This window comes from Gallus gallus, chromosome 18 (assembly GCF_016699485.2).
Source record: "Gallus gallus isolate bGalGal1 chromosome 18, bGalGal1.mat.broiler.GRCg7b, whole genome shotgun sequence".
Lineage (NCBI taxonomy): Eukaryota > Metazoa > Chordata > Aves > Galliformes > Phasianidae > Gallus > Gallus gallus.
In genome coordinates, this window is record NC_052549.1 from 3,517,811 (window position 1) to 3,536,988 (window position 19,178).

Genomic DNA, 19,178 nt, shown 5'->3' on the forward strand with positions numbered 1-19,178 from the left:
GGTCTGGAGCACAAGTCTTATGGGGAGAAGCTGAGGGAATGGGATGGGTCAGTCTGGAGAAGAGGAGGCTCAGGGGAGACCTCATCACCCTCTACTACAACTACTTGACAGGAGGTGGTGGTGAGGTGGGGATCAGCCTCTGCACCCCACATAACAGTGATAGGATGAGAGGTGGTGGCCTCGAGCTGCACCAGGGGAGGATCAGGTTGGATATTAGGAAGAATTTCTTCTCAAAAAGAGTGGTGACGCACTGGCACACATTGCCTGGGGAGGTGTGGAGTCACCATCCCTGGAGGTGTTGAAGAAAAGGGTAAATACTGCATCGAGTGACATGGTTTAGCTGCATGGTGGTGAGGGGTTGATGGTTGGACCTTAGCGGTCTTTCCAACCTTAATGATTGTATGATTCTATGATTCAAGCCCATCTCTTCTTCACTGGAATTAGTCTAAATTGTTGTGGTGTGCAAGGTGAGCATGTTCTGTTGTGTCAAAGACATCAAAATAACACATTTGAAGCCACAGCTTCACACTTGCATCAGACTGAGTGTAACACCACTACGGTTAAGAGAACTGAGCCAGGAAGCATCACCAACCAACCCCCATGGCAAACCCCTCCAACCAACCCCTTCCCCACACAGAGCAGCTTAGTTAAACTCATTGAACCACAGCAAGAGCTGGCCTGCTCCCAGCAGGCCTAGCAGAGCAGCACAGGCCCAGAACCAGAAACATGAAGATGTGGTAGTGAGGGACACGCTTAGTAGGTAGTACTGGCAGTATATTTGTATACATACAGGTGAATGGTTTGACTGGGTGATCTTAGAGGTCTTTTCCAACCATAATGATTCTATGATTCTAAATAGCTTCCATTTCTGTGGCTGCAATCAGCCCCGAGTGCCAGCCTGGCTGATTGCTCAGCAGGCCCAACGCGGCGAGCCAGGCGACAAGCTTACAGCACAGCACTCATATCTCACACTTGGTTTTCAAGCAGGAGTCCAGCAAGCAGAGGGAAATGCTCTGAGCTGCAAAAGGGAGGAAAAAATACACGAGGAAAAAAGCGCAGAAACGTCTGTTTCAGAAAATAGTACTTGGCTTCTGAGAATAAAAAGCTTACCAGTCAGAAATTTTCCAGTGTTCCCATAAAAATGAAAGCCATAAAAAAGGATTTTCAATTCCAAAACATACATCTTTTCAACTGAAAAGCTTCTCAAATGTTTTGTTCAGCCACGATGCTCTGGCTTTGAGTTACTGACAGAGCATGGATGGTTTTAGAAAATAGCAGATACATTCCAGAGAAATTTGTATCTCATTAATTTTTTTTTTTTTAATTATTATTATTTTTGTTTTAAATGAAAGAAAAAGTTTTGGAAGAGAAGTTTCAGCCCCAGCTGTGGTTAGGAGCTCTGAACGTGCCCAGGACTGACTTAACCTCACCTCTGAATGACGTCTGTCCTCTGCCTTCAATGGGACTCAGCTCTCCCCTGGAGATGACACAAAGGCTTGCTAATACCACGCTCACACCCTGTGGTTTTACAAGCACCTGTAACAGAAAAATAAGCTTCAGAAAGAAGTAACAAGTAGTCCCAAGCTTGATGCCCAAATGTGTTATTTGTGAAAGGAAACTTCCAAGAATTGGCTAATTTCAGAACCCACATTTTGATCATTTGGCTAAGGCTGCAAGATCTGGAGAGCAAGGCTGAAAACACCCAAAAAAGCCAGGTCCTCAAGAAATATTCCATGCTTCTTTCTCTCTGGCACATAGATAAACCACAAGAAAAGTCTTTCCTCAGGATCTTATGAAATTCCAGCTCCTAGCTGGACTGGAGAAGAGCAGAGGCAAGTGGAAATGAAAATCTGCTGCAGGGGCCTTCACAAGGCTGAAGTTTTTGTCTGGATTTGGATGAAAGATGGAGAGAAAGGCAAATTCATGGGATAAAGGAGATTGGAGGGAAAGGGGCAGCTTGTATTTCAGCAGGAAGCTTCAACAATCGTGAATCCTGTAAGGGCTGAGAAGGGTGGAATTAGATCACACAGCATCCCACCAGCAGCAGAGACAGTTTGAACTGGAAAAAGCTCAAACTACCTACACCGAGAGATAAATGAAGAATGAGGCCCAGCTGAGCAATCAAACCCACACCCGGCACCAAACATGCTCTTGTCCACCTACCTTCAAACTGAGCAGTATTCACTCTGAATGGGGTAAAAATCCCCTGGAACCACCAAAGTCATGTACATGGCACATAAAAGGAGCCTGACTCATCTAACCTGCCCTCCTGGACAGCAAGAAGCTGGGTGCCCAATGTCCATATGGTGTTTCTCCTCTCCCTTATACTGACGGGTACCACACTGCTCCCCGCTCTCACAGGGTCTCCAATCCCAGCTCTTTTCATATCCCCATCCAAAACAGCCCCATCAAGATCAAGAGGATTGCAAGCCCTTGTGCATGGCTCAGCAGCAGCATGTTGGAGAAGGTAAAGTGAACCACGGGCTGAACATGCAACAAGTGTTTTGATTTAAAGAGTTGTGCCGTGGTGAGAATGCACGTGCAGCTTGGAAGGAAGCAGCCTGGAAGGGGGGTTTCCTTCCTCAGCTCCTGCCATCTGGCAAAAGGCTGTGGAAGTCATCTGACGCCACACGGAGCGGTTGGGGAGGACCCCATGGCACAGGGAACAGCCGGGGCTTTGTGTGGCTCCACGTGTTTTCCTCCTCAGCCAAAGTGTGAACTCACAAGAGGAACCTCACAGACTTCAGTGTCTTGTTCATGGGCAGCCAATGGTGAGGAGGGAAAGGAGAGAGAAGGAATAGTTCAGTTATAAGAGTCCTACAAAGCTCACCTAGTCCAATTGCCTGACCACTTCAAGATGAACCAAGAGGTAAAGCACATCAATAAGGGTATTATCCAAATGCCTCCTGAACACGGATAGGGTTAGGGAATGGATTACCTCCCTAGGAAGCCTGTTTCAGTGTCTGACCATTCAAAAGGTCAAAAAACCTTTTTCCCAGTGCCCAGCCTGAACCTCCCCTGGCACAGCACTGCGCACAGTTCCTCTTCCTGCAGTCCAGCACATAGGTAACATGCACTGAACTGCACTGCATCTGAGGATCTATTAAAGCAATCACCAGGAGACTGGACAATGGATGCAACTGTATCCCAGTAAACGTAAAAGCACCTGGACCAGTTTGAGCCCAGGTGTACACAACAAAGATTCCTGACAGAAACTACAGGGAGGATTTAAATTGATGTGGTTAGCTCAGCACTGCCCTTCTCTGTAAGCAAATGTGACATTTTCCAACATGTCCAACCCTTAGCCAGTTTCACACTGCAATAGGACATACACAGAGAATATCCTCAGGCCCCAGTACTGCAGCTCTCATTCCCTGGTATCGTCTGTTTGGAGCAGCAAACCAGTGAGGCTCTTTTTATTCCCATTTTTCTGTGCTCCGTTTTCAAAGCCCATGGGAGTGAACCACACAAGAGCATTCAAAATAAGGCATGCACGCACCACACTTGTTGGCTGTTGCAGCTCCTTAAAATATATTCCCCACAAACTGCCAATGAACAAAGAACAAGCAGGAAGCAACCTGCTGTGCACAAAGCAACCTGGAGCTGGATGAAGACATCGCTTGGGGTCTTGTCCCGACTCTGTGTCCCACTGCCAGTTCCAATAGACCAGGTGCTGTCTTCCCACACCCCGTGCTAACTCAACAAAAGCAGGAGCTCTTACCTGGAAGGTCTGCATGGTGTGGCAGGACACCAGAGCCTGGATCCCAAGAGCAATGATGGCTGCAATGGATCTAAACGTTCACTGAGCCTTGAGGAGTGTTTGCAATCTGAATAAAGTGTACTCTCCGGGACAGATGCCTCTTACTAGCTGAACATATATTAAACACAACGGGTCCCACCTTCTGCTTGGAAACATTACACATGCGATGCCATAGCAGAATTCAAGCCAGCATCATTCAAACTTCCCCATTCTCAGATGTCATTGCTTTCTCTACATTTTCAGCCTTTCCTGGGACAGGTCAGTGCCATTCAGCACTCTCCTTCACTGCTGACCTCCCCATCCACTGTGAACACAAAACCTCACCTCCTCCCATCTCCAACCTCACGCTCTGCAATCCGAGCCCTTTCTGTAGCCCAGCAGCTCAGCCTTTGCTGCTCTCAGTAGGAACCACACTGGCTCCATTAATCATCTTTCCCCTGCCTGACACCCAGGCATCCCACCTCGCATGCTGCTGCTGGCATCCCCTCTTTTGCACCATGCACATCCAACACCATTTAAGCCATAACACGCTGGGCTGCACAGTATCTCTTTTCCTATTCAGATACAGTTCTAACAACAATCTGGATGAGATCATATAGAGAGGAAATGACACTTTCTGCCTGTTCTGAGGACCAAATGGCAGCATTATGCTGTGAAGTGCCACAGACATTTGATAAAGCCGCATTTGTAGCCATTCCCTCCCTTCCCAAAGCAAAACAAGAGGAGGGGGCTTTCTCCTGATGTCTGCAATACAGTGAGGAGGAGGTTGTGGTGAGGCAGGAGTCAGGCACTTCTCCCAGGTAACAGCAACAGGACAAGAGGAAATGGCCTCAAGATGAACCAGGGGAGGTTCAGTTTGGATTAGGAAGAACTTCTCCTAAAGAGTGGTGATGCATTGGCCCAGGCTGCTCGGGGAGGTGAGGGAGTCACTGTCCCTGGAGGTATTCAAGAACCGTGGAGATGTGGTTCTTAGGGACATGTATTATTGGCCAATATTGGCAGCAGGCATATGGCTGGACAAGGTGATCTTAGAGGTCTTTTCCAAGCTTAATGATTTTATGATTCTATGAATGAGGTAGAAGCAACTTCTTGTGAAATCAACAGCTGGGAAAGCCCAGGTACAGCCCAGCTAATTGGTTCCTATCAGCCACGCATTGCTTGCTCCCCTCCTAGCAAGCACAGCAGACACAAACAACTTCTCTACACCTGGAAACATAAATTCAGCTTCCATAATACCCAGCATTTGGGAACAGTGCTGCTCAGCTCCTCTGCCTCTCTCACAGCTGTGTACAACTGGGGCACACAGAACACCGAGCCCAAAGCCCAACAGAAAACACGATCCTCTCTGGGGGGAAATTTCAACTTTTCAGCCAAAAAGTGCAAACGGTGTCCCAGAGTGCTTTGAACTTAATGAGGCATGTTATTTTTAACTTTTATAGATGAATATGTCATTAAAAGCAAACATATTTCTAGGAGGGGGAAAAAAAAAAAAGCTGAGTTCCCTGCAGTTTGGACTCCCTTGAGACCACCTCTACTTTCAACATGAGACAATGGGTTATAAAAAGAAGACAAACACACTGGGCACCTTTTACCTTTCCACATAGGACATCACAGCCTTGCTTTCAAATAGGTAATGAAATCGCTTCCTCTCATTTAAAACATCATTTGGTACTCCTGTGTAACCAAGGGCTGGGTCTCCCCATGCCAGCTGAAAGCAGCACGTGGAAACCCAGCCCAAGGCAGATGGCTCCGTACCCAGTCAGGCACAATAGCCATCAGTCAAAATCCATAATCGTAAATTGAACTGAATTGAAAGCTCTGTGCAGGCAAGGAATTTAGTTCATTTTGGGGTTTGTTTTATTTGTCCTAAGGGCGACTGGCGCAGATGAGAAGTAGGAGGGGAGCTTGAAATCAATCTTGCTAGAACGGCTTCATCCCAGCAAAAACATCCACGCTCAAAGTAGCTTGCAGCAAACGATCATCTGGTGGCTGGTTTTGAGTTATAGCAGCTCAAAGCTGGGCTCTGACTCCATCTCTGGGCATTCAAGCACTCTGCACCAGAAGCACTTGCAATCCAAAGATGCAGTTTTCAGTGCCAATAGAAATCAGGTTTCCTTCATACAGGATCTAAAGGTGGATTTGGGAACCGTTGCGGAACCACACTGAGAGCAGTTTTGCTCAAATCCTCCGTCCATCTGCTAATCTCCCACCTCCCTCCAGGAAGCACGTGTCAATGGGACGATGTAATGGCTTTATCCACGCAGATCTCACTGCTCCTCGCTCTCCCCAGGCTCTCACACTGGTAAGTGTGGCTCCTCAGAACTCACAATGTGAGGAATGCTGAATTTTCTCCAGGAAAAACAAACTCATCTCCCAGGTTGGGGAAACGTGACTCAGTTGTAACATTAGCAAAGCCACTTTTGGACAGAGGTGAAGAAGGCGGACATAATCACCATTCTTCCCTTGGTCTAATCTGCTATGGCTCTGGTGCAGATCCCAGGATCCATCCCAGCAGCACCATTACAGCATCTCCAAAGAGGCATAGGAAGGATGAAGGCTCCAGTTCTGCTTTTCTTAAGAGGCAAACGCCCATTCCTAAGCTCTACAGCTCCCAAAGCTGCCAGATATTGCTTCTCCTCAACAGCACTGGGGACATTGGGGTATCCTTCAGGACTTGATTTACTGAAGGATTACAAACATCTCTGGGAAGCTTTCAAGCCAAGCACACATCGCATTCCCAGATGTTCTGCGGGGAACAGTGTGATCTGCTCTGTTTGCACCCCTTTCCTAAGAGCAGTCAGCAGCCACATCAGCGCCATCGCCCTGGCAACAGGAGGACACAACAGGAGACAGAGCACAGCTGGGAAAAGAGCAAAAGACCTGGGCAAAAGAGTAGCAGGTGTCTGGCAGCATCCCCTACCTGCACGTTGGGCAGCGAGGACCATCCTGCAGCAAGCAGCTCACTGCAGGACACTTGGCCATCCAGCAACCAATAACCAAAACGAGACCTCCAGTTCCTGGTCAGACCAGAATCCAGGTTGGGAAAAATGGGAGGGAGCAGCAATCCCAGAACTGACTGTGACAGAGAGCAGTTGTGCTTGTGGGTGTCCAAGGAGCACAAAGGCTTTGGTCTTCTGAAAAATACACACAATGAAGGCTTACTCCATGGCAGCACAATGTCTTGGTTCCAGCTGGGACATAGGCAATTTCTGACATGGGTGAGATCCAAACCAGCTCTTTAACACTGCTGGCTCTAAATCTCTACCTCTCTGGAGTAAGTCGTGATGGATTAATTCGAAGCACCAGGCTGGGTTCCTAAACGGTGCCAACCAGATTGGAGGCCAGTGGAGCTCTGCCAATCTATACTAACTTTGTATTTACAAGTATTTACTTCTACTTTCAATGGGTAGAATTTGGAGATTTGGAGAGGTCAAAGTGTTTAATGCACACTAAATCTCTCCAGATTATAAAAAGCAGCTCTAAATCAGCAGGGTGAATAAAGGGGTAACGGACTGACATTTCACAGGCCTCGGCTTTTGGACATAGGCCACAGCCAGGACAAAACCCACAGGCACGGCCCTGCAGCCTAATTCCAGGAAACCACGCAGTGAGGTGATATCTACTTCAGTGCTTTAAGTCCTGGGGTGAGTAAGGAGCGAGGTGGCTGTCAGCTCAGGAAGCTTTTTGCCTCTGGGTTAGGTGGGCAGCCATGAATCACAGAATCATAGAATGGCCTGGGTTGAAAAGGACCACAATGCTCATCCAGTTCCAACCCCCTGCTATGTGCAGGGTCGCCAACCAGCAGCCCAGGCTGCCCAGAGCCACATCCAGCCTGGCCTTGAATGCCTGCAGGGATGGGGCATCCACAGCCTCCTTGGGCAACCTGTTCAGTGCGTCACCACCCTCTGGGTGTGAAAAACCCCTTCCTTCCACATTGTGCCACTCTATGCAGCTTAACTCACAAATCCTGTCCCTGAGCATCCCCACGCACACCAAGCTTCGCTCCAGGCAGAAGGGACATCAGCGTGCTTTTTCAGAAACTGACAAAAAAAAAGTCACAGGAATGGTGGCATTGCATTTGAAAAGGGGTCAACAGCAGGTCATCGATATGAGAAAATAGGTCATGGCATCTTAATTGGGAAACCATGAATTTGGGGCTGTCCTCATGCCCATAGCACAGCGAAGACCTTTGTTCCAAGCGCGAGGCAAAAGCCAGCCCTGTTAGACAAAATAATTGTTCAAGCAAATTCTCATTGAATAAATCTTTTACGCTGAAGGGAACATTTTTCGGTACTCTGTTTTTTAACACCATTAACTTTAACTGTCAAGCCTGACAAGTATGGAAAAGTGTTTTCTTACAAAAGTTAATAGAAAAAAACTAAAAGCAGTTTTTTTCTCACTACAAATGAACTCCCCTTTTTGCCATTTAGCTCTAATTGCTATTTTTCTCCGTCCCAAATCTTTTTTCCTCTCCAAGATCTGGACTTTAAGGAGTCTGAGTAGACAGGCTTTAATGCTCGTTTATAGAAGTCCCGTACCATGGGTGTATTGTAATGAACTAATTATATTTAAGAGAAGGATCTGTGAACAACCATGACCCGTTAATCCCATTCACTCACACACTCCTGGTTTTCTCCCTACTGTTTCCAAGTGTCTACTTGAATCCTACAACATATTCAGGAACCTGGAAATACACTGGGACTTGCAGATCCAAATCAAGACCTAAATTAACAGCCACATAGAGGTGGCACACAGCACACATCTCAGCAGGGCTGCATCCCTTCTGGCTTTACCTTCTGAGCAGCGCACCTGGGTTCAGGTGTCCCCTTGGTTGATAGAGAGCATCCCCATCTCCAGATAGCACTGTGAGTGGACAGGGGACAAATCCATTTATATAATAAATGAAAAATCTCCGTGTGTAATAAACACATAGACGCCCCATATAATAAATATATAATCCAGCTTAGCTGTGCAGGCAGATGTGCCACGGGAGCCCCTGCTGCCCCAGCACGCCGCTGCAACCAGCTGGACTGCAAAAGGATAAAGCCCCAAATGATTTAAAACATGTAACTCGATTTGGAAACGTCCACACTGGTGGGATTTGTGTCAATTTACCCCCGTAAGTCTCCAAACCGAGTTAAGCGGCTTCCCAAACCATTGGGGATCACTTCTGTAGGGCTCCCAGGAGAGGCAGCCACCAGCATGCGGCTGTGTTTGCACTTCTCATTTCCAAGCAGGTGAAGGAATCAATACGAAGCTAAGTGAATTAATCTGGATCTAGAACGCTTCAATAAATAACGAGGCCTGCAGGAAACTCAGTCCCCGCTCCATAGTTTCTTTCAGAAACCTTCACCCAAGCTGGTAAGAAATGATTAAAGCTCCTATGGCACTTCTGGATCAGCCTGGTTTTGTGGAGCAGCCTCTGGTGTTGGTTTGAGCTCCGGGTGTCCGGGCTTATTGGATGAATCCATTACAAAAACCAGAAGGGATTGCTGCGATTTCCACTTCTGATTTCCAGGATAACCAACCTTAAGACTTCCCAGAAACAATCCCTCCTAAAATGAGAGCAGATATTTTTGGGAAAAGAAAAACGTGTAAAAATTTGCAGCGAAACGGGGAGCTTCACATTCCTTGGTGTGCTTGGTGAGCAGCCCTGCTGCTCTCACTGTTGAAAACGTGTTTTATTTCTAGTCTGAGTGTACCCACCTTCAGCATCCCTCTGCTGGATCCTATTACGTTTGTCTGCTGGGCTGAAGTCCGCCTTTGGTTGTTTCCATGCCTCCCTCCAGCAGCGTTCAGCTCTCACCACCGCATTCCCTCATCACACAAAGCAAACCTTCCGCCTCCGGGGGAAGATGTGCTTTCCCGTAACTTAATCATCCCAACTACCAAAGTCCCAACTGGAAACTGCAGGAGGAGCACCTTCCTCCTTGTCTCCAATATCCCTCCCTTTTGTGCAGCCAAAGAAAACATCTCTCTTTTTTGCCACCCTCCCATGCAGGGCTGCTCCTTGGCTGAGGGTTCTCATACATCTCGAGTCATCGATCCCCCAGATACAGCCTGGCTCTACGTGGGCTCTATGAGAACACACTGCTTGTTTTCATCCAGGTTACTAATGGAATGTAAATCACCCCGCACTGGTGATCTGTCCTTTAATTTATTTATCTCTTCTTCATATTTTGACCTCACCTCAAAGATGGATCAGCGATAACTCCTGGGCTCAATTAGCAACGTGTCTACCCACTGATGAATTCCCATTTAAAATCGGAGATGACAGCAGTTTTTTACCCATTCCAGAAGTGCCTAATTGGTTTTCTATCATTTGGGTTTTACATAAAAAGTTACTCGGAGCCAAGACGACACTTTCACAGGAGCTCAGAGCAATTCAGGCTGCAAGGAGGTCACCCAACCCGCTCTGCTGCTCAGAGCAGGCTCAGCCCCAGGCTGGTCCCCCATACCCACGGCTCACGGAAGCTGATGACCTCACTATTATTACATTTATCAACACAACTTGTAATCTTCCTGGAGAAAAAAAAATCTAATTAGACAAGCACCATATTCCATAAGCCCATGTTGACTGACACTACTTACATTGATCCCTCTAATTCTTTACTAATTACACGTACTATCAGCAATTCCATTATTGGGTCTAGGATTAATGTCAGGCAGAAAAATCTGTAGTTATGTGAGCCACCTTGTTTATCCCTTAAAAAATAATAGCACTAAAGTAAACTTCTTCCACACAGGCACAACCTGCTGGTATTCATTATCCCTAATTAAGAGCTACTATATAATATTCTTTCAGTATAAAGGGTCCTTTCTTGTTATAAGACCTGCTCACACAACCTTGCCTCTTCCCCTAAAAACAGAAATACTTGTTGAACTCTTCAGAATGCTGTACAATACTACCAGCGCGATCGTTTTCATGTAGCACTGATCTATTGTAAACTTAATTATATCATTCAAGAAAGAGAACTGCATCTCTATGGGGATTTCATTTTCAAAGCCATATGTTGGAGCCTTGTACTGCAAATACTAAAAATGTGCTCGGAATTCCTAAAATTACACTTGAAAATATCCAGACACAGAAACAATCGCATCTAACATGGAAGAAATTCTATATTGGGCCTCATTTTTACAGATCAAGGGGAACTGATGACAGGATGTAAAAATATAGTAGCAGCTTAGGTACAAGGGACTGATTTGATTACATTTGTTATGTGCAAATAGAATAAAACCCCAACGAGTAATGTATCTACTTGATGATTTAAAGCGCCAGCTTAACAAAGCTGAAAATAATTACAAAGCAAAACAATTGGGGGAAAGAATTTGAGCAGGAATTTGTGAATGATAATTGGGAACTGCTCAAGACCATTTGCTGGCTCATGGAAGAACCACAATCCTGCAAGGCTGTGGCTGAAGGCAACCACATGTGCAGGGCAAGAGAAAGCCAAGGCAGATAAATGGGAAGCTCTTCCTCATGGCAGACATGAAACATGAATGGTAGTGAGTATAAAACAGCAGCAGGGAATGGTACCAGAGTGGTAAGGGGTGTCATACATGGATTGAAGGAGAATAAATACACTGGGGATAAGATGATTGATGGGTTGGTGGTTGGACTAGATGGTCTTGGTGGTCTTTCCAACCTTAATGATTTTATGACTCTATGGAAATAGAAAAGGAAGGTTCTTCATCTCCGTGAGGGTCAAAGATTGAGATCCATAAGCAGAAAACACGCTGCAACGGACAACACCAGCAGGACCTGTGCTGGAGCCATCCCTGGGTTTGCACTCAAACCAGAACACCTGGAGCTCAACCCCCAAGCCCATGTCTGCATTCAGTGCATCCCCAGCACCACACCCATGGGGTCTGGAGAGGTTCTGGAGTGACTGCTGCACTGCCCCATCTGCCCTGCTCACAGCAGGAGCTCAGTGCCTCAACCAAGCCTAAAGGCTCATCCAACAGGGTTAGCATCCAAAACAAAATAAGGGTGTCTCTGCATGCAGCAGTGGGCAGATGGCACACTGTCAGGCTGCATTGAATGGCTGAGCCAGAGAGGTCATGCCAAGACCTCCTTGTACATTCTCCCTCCAAGCCACAGTACACAGAATGCTCCACTCTTAATAGGGTGAAACAGAGAGACAGACAGCCCTCTGCAGAGGCACAGATGCAGCACTTAAGTCTTGTGGAGGAGCAGCTCCTCTGGTCAGGACTGCTCTGCAGAGCAGAGCTTTGCAGGGAGGGTCCTTAAGGGTTAATGCCCTCCTCATCTCCTCCTCCTCTTCTCCTCCCTCCTCCCCACTCCAGCGAAGGATCCTTGACAAAGAATCTGCATTCAATACGCACCAAGAGAGGCTCTGGTCTGGGCTTTTTAATAAAGAGCAATTCCTTTGCATTCTCAGGTGTCCCTTAAAATCAAGCCCTGATATTTCTACTGCATTATTGCCACGGTCTGTAGATGTCTTCAGACTCAGAAAAGCCATTTGCTCTGCAGGTATGCTTTGCCCCTGCAGTGCTGAACAGATCCTCTCTGTTAAGAAAAGCCCCTCTGGAGGAACTGGTACTTGGAGCCAATTAATGGACCTCTCCCACCTCCTCTCTTGCCAGTTTTTCTTGGCAACAGCATCCAGTCCCCGCAGCTGAGACACCGGTCCCTACAGCGTGCCATTAAGCAGTGAAATCAGGGAAATAGCACGTGTGACCTCAGCAAGGAGGAGATGCTGAGCTTTTTTCTAACCTTCTTAATGATGCACTTCATGTTTCAGCCCTTGTGACACCGCTAATTAAGTCCAAGGAGCGTAGGGGCCGCATGGCACAGATCAATTTACCTCTAAGGAGGAGGAAAGCTTCATGATTACAAACAGGGGAGAAAGGTGTTCCTGGAACCAGAAGGACATGGAAGTCCTCCACTGCAATGCCCGTAGACAGCCCAGGGCTGAGAAGAAAGGATTGCATTCAACTCCCCAAACTACTGCATAGAAAACTCACTCCATTCTGCAAGCAGGCGGAATGAAGAAGGGGGAATTTAGGTCCAGATTAAGTTTAAGTGCAAGATCTGGAATTGAGAGATCGTGTTTGGGTTTAGATTCACAGATTCTTATCTCTTCAGCTGCGCTACTCTGACCTCCTGCATAGCTCAGGTCACACTACTGCCATCAGAAAAGTCTGTTTCGAGGCCCTTAACTCCTCTTTGAGCTACAGAGTATTCCAAGGAGGACACGCATTCTTGATTTGGAGAGATCAAACCATGGAGAATCCATCGCATACCCCAGTAAACTGTTCCAGAGGTTAATTACTGTCCCTGTTAAAAATTTGTACCTTATTTCCAATTTGAATTTTTCTGGCTTCAGTTTCCAGCCATTGGATCTTGTGCCTTTGAGTGCTCAGTTAACACTAAGGCATCAGATCCCATCTCCATCTGTCAGTGCAAAGCTCAGTAGCTGCTTTTCATGAGGTTTCCAACAGGATCTGAACGACCAACAGAAACATCTCTGTCTGCTTTCAGGTCTGACTTAGAAACCAAGCCAAAAGGGTGAATTCATTTTTAGTAATCAGCGATTCTTTAAAAAGCTGGGCAAGAAAGAGATCTGGATGGCACAACTCTAACAGGTCTGGTTCTTCATCTGAATTCACCATTTTCTCCATAGTGAAAGATTTCATTGAGAACCTTCAGAGCACCAAAGCACGGCAATGCATTCCTCGCATCACACTATGCAGGTTGGGTCATAACCCAAACAAGCACCCAACTGGGATGATGTGCTGCTCCCTAAACCATTATGGAAACAAACTTCTCCTCTTAGGTTGGGTTGGGAGAGCCTCTCTCCTACCATCTCCCTCCTTCTTCTTCCATAGAAGAAATTAATTTGTTGACAAGCAAAACGAAAGTCTGTATGTTCAACTAAGTAGCAAGAGGTGCCATACACAATGCTATGGGACAACCCCCCTGCCCAATAACTGTCCCACTGGTCAGTGTCTGCTCAAGTGCAGATCTGGTGACACTTCCACCAACAGGGCTTTTTCTCTCTCTAAAGAGCAACAAACAACTTCTAGAAAACGAAACTGATGTCTAACTTGGACAAGACTCGTGAATCCAAACTGCCTGAGTGAATGGTGCAGCCGCCACCGACTGCTTTCAGGTGAACTTGAGAGGGATGTGCAGGGAAATGGGGACTTGGGATGGGAGCAGACCTGGGATCTCCCGCATGCAGGATGTCACTGCATCGCTGCAAGCTCTAAGGGCAACCAATGCTTCCCTGCTTGAGGCACTGGTGCCACATTCTGCCATTGAATTAGTCCTCCATATGACAGGCAGATGAGCTACTTGAATATGCCTGGGGCCCAGTGGCTGAGTCTTGCTTTCACTGTTTCCTCTATGCATGCAGCCTCCATTATGCTGAGGGAAGAAGGGAACTGAGTTCATCTCCTAGGGGAATATTTATTTGCAGGCAAAGGGTCACTTTGGGTTTTCGTTGCTTCAGCACAAACTGTAACTTCTCCCGTTGCTTTCCTACAGATCCCAAAAGATACAACCACAATATCTGGATTCACAGATGACACCACATGCAAGGCCCTACAGTCAAGAGCCATGCAAATCTGAGCAAATCCTTAAGGTCTGTCCCGTTCATTGACAAACACTTTTTGTCGCCGAAAGCAAAAAGAAGCATCGATGTTCTCTTCTATCCCATACAACACTCAAATCTGAGGGAGTCCAATTCACCCTCACAATGTCTGCTTCTATAAAGCCAGGTCCAAAAGGTCACAGGTTTGGGCAGGAGCTGACAGCTTTTCCATGGACGATGCTGTTCACTAAGAATCCTGATGGGAACTCAGAGACAGCTGTCAATGGCAAAGACCTCCCAGGTCCCCTCACCTTTCCTCTGGCCACCACAGGACTGTTACCAAACCCACAGCGGCTTGAAATCCCATCGAGTACAAAAACCCTGTGAAGGCAGCCCTGTGACCCAAGGGATCCCGGCTGGTCTGTGCCCAAAGCAAAGACCTTTTCCAACCCAAAAGCAGTCCCAGGTATGAAACCAGGCTCCAGCAGGTCCGCTGCTTCCTCGCGTTCCTCAGGTCATCCTTCCCCAAGAGTCCTGATACTGAGCCTACTTCTGACCCCATAACCTTGGCCGACTTAATCCTCCTATACGGGAAGGAAACAGAGATTGTTTTTATCGTATCTACCTGCCTCAGATTTATTGTACCCAGATGGATGACTCTGGGCTGTGTTTTCTATTAAGAGGTATCTTTATTTTATCACATCAATAAGAAAGAGGTATGCGGGTCCTGAGGTCTGTTCAGCCCAACCATCAGACACACAGTATTTTTCTTTCCTGAAGAGAACTGCTGGAGTTACTAAGGCCCTAAATTAGCAAAGCTCAGAAGTGTAAATGAAGCTTGAGAGTACATGCTTAAGTCCCGTGAAGATTATGGTAAATTACAGTCCAATTCCAGCAGGCACTTACAGTCTTTTATATCTACATTTGTAACTATATGATTACGCGTTATCTGAACACGCACACCTCAAAGCACGTGCCTGAATATATTGCTGAATCAAAACCCCAACACTCCCCATGCCTGCCCTGCAGCAAAACACAGCAGAGTTATCAGAATTCCCATTAGCAGCGACCACATCTTAATAAAACTCCGTTTTAATGCTGGGCATATCCGACCCGATCAAAGCACCGGAGGCTGCTAAATGACAGCACCTGCATCTGATCTCGCCTTTACACAGTAAGTGCAGGGACACGAGCTCATAAACAAGTGAGGAAACACATTTAACCAACAACCCACAACTTACTCTCAGCAAGCTTACCGATGTCAGCACATGTGATAAAATTAGCCTGTTGGAGTCTGTGATTTTGGTATGATTATCTGCTAATTGCGTGCTGTAAGCTGAGAGGGGTGGGCTTAGCAGCTCGCCGTGGGCTGCTGGCTGCTTGTCTTCCCACAGAACTTGCTCACAAGGCATCTAAAAATAACTTTATAGGCAATTCTCCTTCCGAAGGGAGAGGCAGGGCAGAACAAGAGCAGGCAGGTTAACCTCTTCATGCCTGAACATCCAGGTTTGTGCACAGGTATCCGGCCCCCATGTCAGCAGAATCCAGCCCTCGGGCTCCTTTACACCAAACACGGCCATTGGCAAGGCCTTAACACTTTTCTTCTTCTCATTTCCTCCAAGCTCAGCTTGCTACATCATCATATCTGCCCTTCTCCTCCAGCACCTATGCAAACAACGTTACCTGCCCCACACGCTGGATGTTCACGGTGCTCTGCAGGGCTATGGGGCTCTGCTGGAAAGCACCCGCCATGAAGAACAGCCTGATGTCATGTAGGGCTGCCCCAGCCCACCGCACCCCACAACAGCACAGTTTGGGTCCCATACAGACACTGTGAGCAGAGGTAACCCAGCAGCTGCTCTGCATCCCACCTCCGCCTGCCCCACAGCCCCAGCAGCAGCTGCTGGCTTCCACCTGACTCTGCCTTTATGCACAGAGCATGTTCATCTCATATTTATCCCCGATCAGGTCATAATAGTGGACACAAACACCCTAAAACGTCTGGGAAAATACGATGATGTGCATTGTCAGAAGTACATGACAAGTGCATGAAAGTAGTCATTTCGATGGAGGAAATCTATCAAAAGAGAAGGGGAAAAAAAAACCCCAAATTGGATGAAACACAAACAAAATTTCATCCATTAAGCAATTCTATTAGGCTACAGACCAAAGGCGGATATTGATTCAAGGAGCACAGTGTGAGTGACTAAATGCTTACGAGCATCAGAGACCCACAGCAATCAATTACTGCTCACAGCCAGTTACTGGAGCTGCTCTTCGGATGTGTTTTCCAACATCAGTGATTTGCTGAAAAACTCCACTGCTGGTGCTAAGTACAACAGAATGCATATAAGGACTATGGGCAGTGATCACACAGGGAAAATGTAAGCCCTCTGAACAAGCTAATTATACTGTTAACAACAGGCAAAGCAGGACAGAGCACACAGACCTTATGGGAAGTTTGAACTCATACGTTTTAATACAACATTCAGAAGAGACCAAGCTTTTCTACTTCTTGGACAGTCGGCCATGTTTCTCATGACAAATTCATTCCTATATTCAACACGATGAACTTACATGTTAGATTAAAAGCAACCAACACCAGCAGCTGTGAAGGCTGAAGTCTCCCTTGGCACTGGCACAGCTGCCCAGGGAGGTGGGCAGTCTCCATCCCTGGGGGTGCTCCAGAGCCATGGGGCTGTGGCACAGAGGGGCACTGTTAGTGGGCATGGTGGGGGTGGGCTGGGCTTGGACATCTGAGAGGTCTTTTTCAACCTCTAACAATAACAATAACAGCAAACCCATAGGAGCAGCAGCAGCAGAGCAGTGCTAGAGATGTGCCAGAAACCTCGTTCACGATCCTAAGGTTTCCAAATGACTTCATATTGCCATGCAGACAAGATGCATCTTTTAAAGGCTTGGCTTTTACAGATTGCTGAAAAGTAGCTGAAGACGCCTGCATGTCCTGTGCAGCTCTTCTGCCTTTCATCCCAAATGAAGACATGAGCCAGCCCTGGGGCCTATTGAACTGGAACACACATTGCAAGTCTCCTGGTGCCGGCCCATCATTACGCTTCCCCTCGAGAGGAGGCTAAGCCTTTTTCCCCAGACAAAACTCAGTAAGTGCTGAGGGAATGCAGAATCGTGCTGGCAGAAGAGAGGCATTTTGCATGGCCATTTCCCTTCTTCCGCATCAACCCCCCTTCTGCATTTCTCCTATGTGGATAACGTTCCATTACTCTTAAAGCTAGCTTTCGTTTCTATCATTAGCATCACCGCCACTGGTTTCCACTGGATGCAAACACACATCTATGCACGTTCCCTAAGCTAAAGCTGCTCTCACAAATCCCCCCTTCCCTGATCCCATTGCTCCTTGGGGCTGGCTGCTCTCAGCCCTTCCCCAGGCAGAGTAAGGTGTCCATCCCCACGGGGTGGGATTCACTGACAGCTCTGCCTTCCAAGTGGGCCTTTTGTATTTTGTTAATTCTCAGCGTAAATAAAATAAAATGAAATTAAGGAACCAGGACAGCTGCTGGAGGCTGTTGTGAAGCTGTAATTTAGCAGGGTTTATGAAGCCAGACACCCTGCCTCTTACAGAAAGCACTGCATTCCCGAGAGATGCCTTAAAATAATGGGATCGGATATAGTTCCAGTATTTGCTCATGTAAATTGTTTCTCTTCCCCCCTTTTTTTTCATCCTGTTAGCTGACGCGAAGGATTAAAAATATCAACATGTGGAACTCATGCAGACAGTCCCTCCATAATGCCTTCTTACCCACCAGTCTGAGAGCTCACAGACCAAAACCAATAGGTGTTATGAGACCTGAATCGATTGCAATTTAAAACGTCATGAAAAAAAAAAGGAGGCAGTTCCTTAACTTTGGTCCGAAACCAAACATTTCAAGAAACTCCATCAACACTCCTCCCACAGAAGCCGGCTGTACAAGAAAGGCATGGAGCTGCTGGAGGGGATGCAGAGGAGGACATGAGGATGCTCAGAGGGTGGAGCACCTCTGCTGTGGAGAATGGTGGAGGGATCAGAGTGTGTTCAGCCTGATGCTATGGCCATCCAGGAGACACGTGCTGCAGTACCTCATTAACCTCCTAACGTGGTTATCCCTGACGGCACATCCTTCCTTACCTGCCACAGCCTGACCACATACGGCGTTCACGATGCAGCATTCCTCATCTCCATGGTGTTTCACAAGTCCAAACCAATTGTCTGTCTGCTGACAATTCCACAATACACGAACACATTGATTTTGCTCAGTCCGTCACTCACCTATCAATACCCACAGGCCCTTTTCCCTCAAACAAGAGTTTTATCTTACAGAAGGCCAAGCCAACCTGCTGACTGTTTGGTACCAATTCAATAGAACAATTCGATACGTTACACGTTTCTACTTCCATTCATCAATACTTATCCATAGATGAAATGAAGGAGCTGCCTTCCAGGCACATATGTTTAGCGTCAGCTCATGACTGGAGGCTAAATACACCTCCCTGGCTCCAAAAACCTCAAACAAAGGGCTCCTGTTCATTCGAGATGCACAGCCAGGGTCGGGTAGAGGTGAGGAGTTATCCCTATCTCAAGGTTACTCACACAGTGCATAAACTCCAGGATCGAGTTGCAGGCTCTGCAGCAATTGCTCACTCAAAGTCAATCACTTCCAGTGGAAGCCAAGGAAAAGCAGAGGCCTTTGGGTCCCACTCAGCCTCCAGGAGGGAGCAGTGCTGTTTGATCAGCTTTCTGTCTCCAGAGAGCCTGTTGGATGGCAGGCCTCCTCCTGCCAGCCCCCTCACCAGACTGCAGCAACACAGCAATTCTTGAAGTATTTTGGAATTCATTCCAATTCAGC

The 19,178-nt window shown here is 47.1% G+C and overlaps 1 long non-coding RNA gene across 34 annotated transcripts in view; it reads right to left on the bottom strand.

The window, feature by feature from the left end:
* The window catches only part of LOC101750578, a 235,925-nt gene that overhangs the window by 66,456 nt on the left and 150,291 nt on the right, over window positions 1-19,178 (bottom strand). For 32 of the 34 annotated variants that reach the window (XR_005840636.2, XR_005840634.2, XR_005840624.2 and 29 more), the window contains one exon: window positions 1,431-1,536. This is a non-coding gene — a long non-coding RNA (uncharacterized LOC101750578). Of the gene's footprint in view, window positions 1-1,430; window positions 1,537-6,680; window positions 6,895-19,178 lie in introns of all 34 variants that reach the window. The other 2 variants (XR_005840625.2, XR_005840622.2) reach the window with 1 other exon arrangement.